The sequence below is a fragment of the Galeopterus variegatus genome, unplaced genomic scaffold (assembly GCF_000696425.1).
Source record: "Galeopterus variegatus unplaced genomic scaffold, G_variegatus-3.0.2 Scaffold1104, whole genome shotgun sequence".
In the NCBI taxonomy this organism is placed as follows: Eukaryota; Metazoa; Chordata; class Mammalia; order Dermoptera; family Cynocephalidae; genus Galeopterus; species Galeopterus variegatus.
The window spans coordinates 425,423-433,407 of NW_007727215.1; the positions used below are offsets into that span (position 1 = coordinate 425,423).

Sequence of the window (7,985 nt, forward strand, 5' to 3'; positions counted from 1 at the left end):
ACAGTTGTGCATTTACATACAAGTGTTATTCTATGTCAAACTTACTTTTATGTCTTTTAAAATAATTGCAAACAGTGCAATAGTGGTGTTCCATGAGGGTTTTGTTATAACCAAAGAAGCTCTGATTATACCGCCCTTTCAAGAGAAAGTTTCAGTTTCTAGGACAGCAGTTTCCCAGAAGCCCTTCACCCGGATCTTTAGTAGACAATAATAATTTTTCAAGATATCTAAAGACGGCTCTTGAAAATCATCCAGATACAGGAGGCTGTAAAGGAAGACTTTTTCAAGATATGAGAAAAGACATCTAAATAAACAACCAAAAAAAGGAAAAATATTACTTTGTCAAACTATCCATTACAATATCCTTGAAACATTTTTTAAAATCTGTATTACTCTTTTAATCACCCTTTTGTGTCCCATTATTGTGTTCTATTTCAGTCTAATACACACGGGATCAGAGGCTTTGCTTTTCCCCCTAATCAAGACCATATAGATATGGAGAAAGCCAAGACAGTGGAAGAAAAATAAAAGGATCATACAATTTAGTCCCTGTTCTCAAGGAACTAGCTATCCATATGGGAGAAGACTGGCAAAGAGTGCCAAGTGTCAAATGACATGTGTGGAAGGCACCTTCCAAGATGGCCCCCCACCATCTTACATCCTGTTATTCACAGTGTTGTCCCCTTTATATTGTACCAGAGCTGGTCTATGTGACCAATAGCATGTGACAGGGGTGATTGTACATCTCTTCTGAGGTTAGGTTAGAAAAGACAATGTGGCTTCCATCTTGGTCTCTCACTGTCCTTTTCTCCCAGATAACTCCCTTAGAAGACATGTCAGATGCCATGCTGTGAGCTGCCCTATAGAGAGGTTTACAGGTGAAAAACTGAAGTCTCTGGCTAACAGCTGGCAGGGGACTACAGCCAATAGCCACATGGGTGAACTTGGAAAAGAATCTTCAGACCAGTCGAGCCTTCAGAAGGCCTCAGCCCGAGTCAACATCTTAACCACAATCCCTTGTATTACTCTGAGCCAGAAACAGCAGCCCTCAGAAACTGCATGAGGTAACAAATGTTTATTGTTTTAAGCTCTAAGTTTGGTGGTAATTTGTCATATGACAATATATAATGGATACAGTATTCCTCAGACTAAAACTGTTCTCAGAATTAAGGAAAGATAGAGATTGATGGGGACCCAGCTTGTGTGGCTAGGCAGCTTGAAGAAAGCATGGTCCCAGGAAGGAATTTCAAACAGAGAGAACATGCCTTCCATCTGCTTCACCAGCAGCAGCAAGGTAGCTCCTCTCTTCAGGGAAGTCACTGTTGCTAGTCCTGTGTATCTTTCTGGCATATTCTGAGCATTTCTGATATTGATTTTTGAACACCTTATATACATAACTAATTTCTCCTTAATATATACCAGGGAAGGAAACATGTAAACTTGTAAAAACTTTGGCCCATGTTTTAAATTCATCTCCAAAGTGGGTTTGTTTTTCAATCCTAGAGATGTGTTCTTAGTTTTTGACATGGATTGTCTGAACTTGCTTCATTTTCATTCTGCTTTTCTATTTTGCCCAGATTTGTAGGACAGACTCTTCAAAGATGCATTTGGACTCAGGATTATTTCAAAATCACCTGAGCAATAAGCTTTTCTAAAATGATAACTTCCATTCATGCAGCTAACTGATAGTTCCCATCAGTTAGTCTTTCCTCCCTTTCTGAAAGCTAAAGATATTTAGCTTTCATCGATAATTTATTATCTCTTTCTAACAAATATGCAGTTAGCTTCCATTAATAATTTATTATTTGTTTCAACAGTCATGCTCAGCTGAGGGTCCCTGAACAACAAATTTACATTTCAGAGTGGAGAAAAGCTTCAGCCTTTTAGAGTTGAGAAGATTTCCTGTACTGTGCAAAATTCACGCATTAATTATTAGGGGTTTTTAAATTTCCTGTGATCCTCACAAGCTTCTAAGACTTTCAAAGCAGTGGCTGTCTATAGAGTTGTTATATTTTTCTTCTTTGGAACTTATTTGTATCATACATGAACTTTGGAATCGCATTGCTTACATTCTGCTTTTTTTTTTTTTAACTTTAAAAAAAGTGTAAAAGACCATCTGAAGAGTCAATGAAAATGTATGTCAGTCTCAGGTACTTGAAAGAGAAGTTCTTTATTTTCACTCGCTAACAATTTTTTTCTTTCTAATATAAGTTTTCCACATTTCTCAATCATAGTTTCCATGATTATACTTTACATCTTTTTTGTAACCTCAGTTTTCTGTTTAGCATGTACTTCACTTCATTTTAAAGTTGGCTACTGTATTAGTCTGTTTTTGTTTCTTATAACAAAATACCTGGAACTGGGTGATTTATAAAGAAAAATGAAATTTATTGCTTACAGTTTCTGAGGCTGGGAAGTACAAAGTCCATCTGATGGTGGTGACAGTGACCCAGGGGTCTCACAGTGCAAGATGGTGGAAGCAGAGAGAGCAGAGAGAGAGAGAGACAGACAGACAGATTCTCCTCTTCTTTTAAAACCCTCAGAACCAAGCCCCTGACCACCATTTTTAATCCATTCACTACCACACAGCCCTACAATCCAGTCACCTCTTCAAGGCTCCACCTTTCAGTTACCATAATAGGATTCCCCGCCCCTCTTAACAGTCACTATGGGGACCAAGTTTCTAATACATAAAACTTGGGGGACACAATTCAAGCTTCAGTGAATTTTGGGGGGACATAATTCAATCCACTACAGCTACAAACTTTATTTATTTTTAACCCCAGACCACAAACCATAGTCACATGATTTAAAACACATATATAGAATAATTAAAATATTCCAAAAGTCATAAAAGCCATAGCATTCATGCTCTTTTATTTGGTCGATAGAGAGTACTTGTTTATATTTTTATTTTTATAAGATACATTTAGTGCCTTTAGCTATGTGTTTCTGGACTTTAAAATTTTTTTTACTAGTTTAATTAATCTTGAACATGGCTTTGCAGAACATGCAATAAGTTATACAAGTCACAGAGATTTTCTCCAGCTTGTCCTCATTTCCTTTGCTATGGTGTAATATTAACTTTGCTCCTGAACTCTCCACTAATTTCCTCCACATAAACTTAACTGACTTTATCTTTTGTTTTTGGCTGTTGCTCCATGGGACGAACCCCTAATAGTCTACTATGATTTTCCAAGTTTTCTAATTTTATTTCTCTGTCTTAACATTCATCAGTGTTCAATTTTGGTCTATGTATCTCCTAACACCCAATGCAAGTCTGTCTTCTTCTGGATGGAACATACTTTAGGGCTTATATTGGTCAGGGTTCTCCAGGGAAGCAGAACCAGTAGGAGATCGATATATCTATGTTTATACCATTCATATCGGTACACACACACATGCACGCACACACAAAAGAGAAAAAGAGAGAGAGAGAGAGATTGATTTATTGTGGGGAATTGGCTCACAATTATGGAGACTGAAAAGTCCCAGGATCTGTAATATGAAAGCTGCAGAACAAGAAAATCCAGTGATGTTATAATTCGCTCCAAGATTGAAGGCCTGAGAACCAGGAGAGCCAATGATTTAAATCCCAGTCTGAGGGCTGGGATGAATGAAGATGATGAAATGAAATGTCCCAGCTCAAGAGGTGAGGCAGGAAAATAGGGGGATGCATTTTTTCCTTCTTCCAATTTTTCTATTCAGGCTGTCAATGGATTGGATGATGCCCAACCATACTGAGGAGGGCAAACTATTTTACTGAGTCCACCAGTTCAAATGCTAATCTTATCAAGAAACCTCTTCATGAATAATGTTTAATCTGGGCACCTGTGGCCAGTCAAGTTGACACAAAAATTAACCATCACAGGCCTTGATAAATTAATACCTAAAAACGTAGTAAACAGCAAGAGGATTAGCCAATTTTCTAATAAGAAAACAGTGCATCAGCACAAACCCAGAGAAAGAGATACTTCTCCCAAATTCCTAGAGATTATAACAAAGTGGCAGCACATTGAAAGAAAGTTTATGTTTAGTAGTTCTCCAAATTGAATGTGCTTAAGAAAGCTCTACCCAGGACACTCTTAAGTATTGCTGATTTCTAGGCCTGATCCCAAGACACTGATTCAGTATGTCTTGGGTGGAATCCAAGAATCTGCACCCCCAAGATTTCTTTAAAATCAAGTTTAGTCTCATACCTTGAGGAAGGGACACTGTGATGAAAAACAGAAAGCTCTTATAAGATCAATATGTACATGCTCATGGTATTGAAACAAGGAGAAAGATTAACTTAGTGTTTGTCATGCATGGGAAAAATAGCCATCTCTCAGATTTTCTGGAAGATTCCTTAGAGAAGGTATAATTAGAGAAAATATTTAAGTAATTCAAGAGAAGAATATACTTGTGAAGAGTGTAAGGAAATTGTTTGAACTTGCTTTGAAACATGGAAAAACAAAAAATATCTAAAGGAAAGTAGGCTTTGTTAACAAGGTGGAAATAGCTAAGATGGAAGCTAATTTAAGCCTTCCAAGGGCCATTAATTCTAATGATTCCGTCTGCTTTATTAGATGTTTATGGACATATAGCCAGCTCCCATTTATTCTAGAAAGATTTTTGAATTAGGCCTCTGTCTATAGAACAGTGATTCTCATTCCCAGCTACACATTAGAATTATCTGGGAGCTTTAACAAATACTAATGTCTAGGTTCCACCCACTAAATATTGCTTTTTAATTGGTCTTAAATATGGTCTGATCTTCCAGAGTGCTAACAGCTTCTCAAGTGGTCTTTATATGCAGCCAAGATTAATAACTACTGCTCCAGTTAACCTGGCAAGTGCTGCTGTAGCATGAAATTAAACTAAGATAGACTGATTCTAGAATAATTCATACACGGTGCACAACGCTTCGCAGTTCATCATTAGCTAACAGCTATAAACTCTTTACTTTTTTTTCCAATGCTGAATATTCTTAAACAAGACAGTTAGATGGAAGTTATATTTCAGTAACAGAATATAAATATTAGTCTCTTTATTTTTATTTATATATTATTTATTAGGTGGGCTAGTCCATGCCTGGGAAGGAGGTAAATCTAAAATCAGGGATACAAATATCCTGATCATCACATCAACATAGACTTGTGTGGTAGACAGAATAATGGCCCCCAAAATGTCCACACATTAATTCCCAGAACCTGAATAGCATGAACGTAGCAAAGGGGGATTAAGGTTGCAGATGGAATAAATGTTGCTAATCAGCTGATTTTAGGATAGGAAATTACCCTGAATCATCCACTGGAGTTTGATATGACCGCAAGAGTCCTTAAAAGTGAAACAAGGTCACAGAAGGAGAGACAGAGGAGATGTGACTGTGAGGTAGGGTCAGAAGGATGTGAATGTGAGAAGAACTCCACCTGTTGGCACTGGCTTTGAAAGGAAGTGCCACGAGCCAAGGAGTGTGAGCAGTTGCTAGAAGCTGGAAAGTCAAGGAAACGGGCTGTCATCTTGAACCTTCAGAAAGGTACGTGGTTCTGCCAACACGATTTTAGCCCAGTGAGACCCGTTTTGGACTTCTGACTTAAAAAACTGTAAGGTAATAAATTTGTGTTTTAAGCCACTAAGTTTTTGATCATTTGTTACAGCAGCCATAGGAAACTAATACAACTTGCCCATTAAATGAGAGGAGAAACCCATGGAAACATGAACAAACTCTCTTGAGATCAGCTCTTTGGTGGCAGTAAGAGCACACACCAGGTTTCCCACGTCATATATCTTACCTGGGAAGACTATAATTACTACAGATGGGTGTTAAATGATGCCTAGTCTCCTTAGTGAAAACACAGCTTCTCAATCCACAATTCATCAAATGGTCATGGTGCACCTACTGTGTGATAAGGTGCCAAGGACAAAGTGCCCAGTAGAGGAAATGACACTGAGAACATGGAAGCTCTCTCTCGTATTCTATGCCATGTGCAGTATTTTCAGTGCTTCTCAGACTCCTCAATAAGCAAAACTATCATTTGGAGGGTTTGTCACCACACCATCTTTTTTTTTCTTGCCTCAAATGTCACTTTTGTAATCAGCACTGTGTCCATTCATTGTTCAGAAACAAGTGCCTGATCCTTCACAGAGAAACTCTTCATTCTTTTTTTTCAGATTCCTCCATGAACATCCTTGTTCTGTGCATAGAACTTCCCCCCACACTGCAGTCATGATAATACACAATATCAGATCAGTACAAACAAGGAACCGCCCTGAGTCTTGACAGAAGGAGGTACGTTTAGTAGTTCCCCAAATTGAGTGTGCTTAAGAAAGTTCTACATGGGACAATTTTAAGTATTGCTGATTTCTAGGACTGACCCCAAGAGACTCTGATTCAGTAAGACTAATTGGGTGGGATCCAAGAATCTGCACCTTCAAGATTTCTTAAAATCTAGTGGGGGATACAGAAAAGAAAACAGAACTTCCTAATACTGTGCAGTTAACTTGCTTATTCATCCACAAATTATTTAGGGAGTACTTATCCTGAGCTAGAGCAAAGAAGAGTGAGATCCAAGCATGTATTTTACATACTCAAAGGAGGGTGCTGAGGACCCCCTCCACTTCAAGTTTAATTTTATTAGAATTTACTTAAACATTCAGAGATTTTATAGAGCTGACTGCTGCTAGTCATTGAGAATGGCTACGGAGTAGCTTTTATATCTGTGTGGCAAGCCCTTCTAGAAAGATCTCAGCAGGACCCTCTCAATACTTTAGCTTTTTATTATGAGGTGCTTCTACACTATAAACTTAAGCCTCTATTTAGAGGCTTTTTTTCTTCTTCTTAAAATCTGAAATTGTTCCCCCAAAAAACAAGCCAACTATGCAAATAAGAAAACTTAGAAGAAGGGGTTTCCACAGGGCACTCACATTAAAATCATCTGGGAACACTTGAAATTCCTACTGAACTGGAGTCTCAACACCTGACACTTTAGAACCTGCATTTTGCACATGGACTCCAGGATAAAGTATGGCAATCCCCGCCTTAGAGTATCCCCTAGTCTATCCCACATTGACATTAATTTTTCTTTTCTTTTTTCTTTTTTTTTTTTTTTGTCTTTTTCCGTGTCCGGCAACGGATCGCAACCCTCAGTGTTGCCCCCGTACCGGACCGGGGACCAGCAACGGGATTGCAACCCTCGGCATTGCCCCCGCACCTCGCTCAGCCAGTGAGCGGGAACCGGTCTGTATGTGGGATCCGAACCCTCGGGCGGGAGCGCCGCCGCGCTTCCCAAGCGGCGCACTTATCCAGTGCGCCACCGGGCCGGCCCTAATTTTTCTTTTCAATTCTGAACAGTGAAGCTTTACAGATTTTTTTTCCAACTTGACTGTAAAAGTCAGTGGGGTTTCCATAAGGATTTTGGACAAAGCTAGCCTCTTAAACTAGTAAGTTGCATAAATAATGCATGAGACATCATCTGGAGAAGTAACTGAAGAGCTGTCTATAAGTAATTGAAGAGAGGGGAACACTCGAGTCCAACCATCCAAGATAAGTTGGGTACAATTTAGCTATGACTTATCTTGGCAAGACTAGAATATGTTAGTAATTAAAACATCAATACCTAATTAATCAATTTCATTGTAGTAGATCTGAGAAAAGCTTGTTAACAGAAGACTATTTGTTCTCTCTCTCTTTTTAGATTTACTATTGTTTAAAATTAAAAAAAAAAAAAAAAGCTTCTTATTTCTGAGCACTGACTATCCAGGAGAGAAAGAAAGAGACAGAAAGACAGAATTGGGGGTGAGGGTGGGTGGAAATTGGATTTGGAGAGAATAAATATCTGATAACTAGACAAACCTTTTCTTCTCCGAGTTAGAGATGAGCCACGAAGCTTCACCGTGAGCTGGAGGAAGCACTCTCAATACTATCTCAAGACTCTTGGCTCAAGGTCCATAATCACTGCTCATGTTTTTTTTTTTTTTTTTTTTTTTTCTATTTTTTGGGGTTT

At 38.5% G+C, this 7,985-nt stretch overlaps 1 long non-coding RNA gene across 1 annotated transcript in view; it reads right to left on the reverse strand.

Moving 5' to 3' along the window:
* Nucleotides 1–7,909, reverse strand: part of LOC103592181 — a 65,153-nt gene extending 57,244 nt beyond the window's left edge. The window contains exon 1 of the long non-coding RNA XR_550650.1: nt 7,835–7,909. This is a non-coding gene — a long non-coding RNA (uncharacterized LOC103592181). The remainder of the gene's footprint in view (nt 1–7,834) is intronic.
* Between the last annotated feature and the right edge of the window lie 76 nt (nt 7,910–7,985).